This window comes from Octopus bimaculoides, chromosome 24, assembly GCF_001194135.2.
Source record: "Octopus bimaculoides isolate UCB-OBI-ISO-001 chromosome 24, ASM119413v2, whole genome shotgun sequence".
In the NCBI taxonomy this organism is placed as follows: Eukaryota; Metazoa; Mollusca; class Cephalopoda; order Octopoda; family Octopodidae; genus Octopus; species Octopus bimaculoides.
Window position 1 is genome coordinate 10,181,370 of NC_069004.1, and position 2,321 is coordinate 10,183,690.

The following is a 2,321-nucleotide window of genomic DNA, read 5'->3' on the forward strand; positions in this document are numbered from 1 at the left end:
TAATAATAATAATAATAATAATAATAATGATGATGATAATAACAAAACTTTATCCTTTTTCTTACCATATTTCTGTTGAAATACACCTTTTTTTTTCAATTAATTTTGAAAATAATGAAGAAATTATTAAAATAACTTTGTTATTATTAACTGGTTTTTTTTTTTTTATCATATTTCTGTCGAAATACACTTTGTTTCAGTTTATTTTCAAAATAATGAAGAAATTATCAATATAACTTTGTCATTATTAGCCATTTTGTTATCATATTTCAGTTGAAATACACACACTGCCTTTGTTTCAATTGTGAAAATAAAGGAAGAATTTGGTAAAATTTAGAGCGCTTTAAAACAGGAAGCTTCAAAATAATTTGAATTTCTTTCAAACAGAATTATTCCCAGGTGGGTCACTCTCGAAAGGGTTAAACGACACTTCATAAAAACATTCAAAGATTTTTCTACCTTCATGAACTCAAAATTTCTTTCACATCTGTGCCTCAAAATAAAAAAATTAACATTTACTTTAATTATTTCACTAATTGTTGTTGGCACTCCGTCGCTTACGGCGTCAAGGGTTCCAGTTGATCCGATCAACGGAACAGCCTGCTCGTGAAATTAACGTGCAAGTGGCTGAGCACTCCACAGACACACGTGTACCCTTAACGTAGTTCTCAGGGGGATATTCAGCGTGACACACAGTGTGACAAGGCTGACCCTTTGAATTACAGGCACAACAGAAACAGAAAGTAAGAGTGAGAGAAAGTTGTGGTGAAAGAGTACAGCAGGGTTCGCCACCATCCCCCTGCCGGAGCCTCGTGGAGTTTTAGGTGTTTTCGCTCAATAAATACTCACAACGCCCGGTCTGGGAATCGAAACCGCAATCCTATGACCGCGAGTCCGCTGCCCTAACCACTGGGCCATTGCGCCTCCACATTTCACTAATTATGAATGAATTAATTGCTAAGGTTTTTGTTTTCAAGGTAAAATGCTCTGTGATATTCTAAGCACCAAACTTGACACAGAAAAGAATCAACTACCCACCCACCTCCACCTCCACCAGGACCATCTTCTAATTTTCTCACATTATAAATTCCACTGCAGAGTACCAACCATTCCTTCATCTTAGATTAGGGATTATAAATTGTTTCTGCTGTTTAGCAAGTGGAAGACAGGAACCAGTGTAATTGGTAACACAGTACCAAGCGATAGTTACATATATGCGTAAGGAAGCACTTTACCTAAGTACACACTCGACAACGTACACTAGAGGTAACACAACAATCCAGTCAGTTTTCTGGGCCCAGACAGCATCCATTATTGTGATTTGTCCTGGAAACAAAGAAATGGAACATGAAACCAATTATATCATGGGGTAGATTTAACCCTTTCATTACCATATTTATTTTGAGATGCTCTGTGTTTCTTTCAATTAATTTTGAATATAACCAAGAATTTAGTAAAATAACTTAGTTATTATTCACCTAGTGTTAGGAACATAAATTGTGACTAAGGTTTGGTGGGAGATTTTAATTAAAAACTTATGAAGACAAAACATTTATACTACAGAGCCAGAGGTGGTTTCAGCTGGGTTGGTAATGAAAGGGTTAAATTTCAATCAATCATTTAAAATGATTGAAAACATTAAAAGATTGGTAGTTTTTCAATTTGTTATAATTATTTGTTGACCAAGAAGATCAATAAATACTTTAATCTGAGGTAATTAATTGATTGAACTGACGAATTTTAGTTCATAGCTTCTTGTTCAAGCTCTTTTATTCTGGTTCCCTATGGATGAGGCTCAAGCATTAAATGTGATGGCTCATTTTGTCCAGTAATAAAAATAGCTACCATAGAGAGGTACAGCTCACCACAAAAGCAACAAATTCTCTGAATAACTGGCTACAGTGTATGTGGCATATAACTATGTCTGGGCTGCCAGTTGTTTGAAAGACTAGAGGATTGTTACATTGCTTGGAAACAGGTGAAGATTGGTGACAGGAAGAGCATCTGGCCGTAAAAGAATCTGCTTCAGCAAATTCCGTCTGACCCATGCAAGTACAGAAATGTGGACAGTAAAACCATGATGATTTTTAAAAAATGATAATACTCTTTTACTCTTTTACTTGTTTCAGTCATTTGACTGCGGCCATGCTGGAGCACCGCCTTTAGTCGAGCATATCGACCCCGGGACTTATTCTTTGGAAGCCTAGTACTTATTCTATTGGTCTCTTTTGCCGAACCGCTAAGTGACGGGGACATAAACACACCAGCATCGGTTGTCAAGCAATGCTAGGGGGACAAACACAGACACACAAACACACACA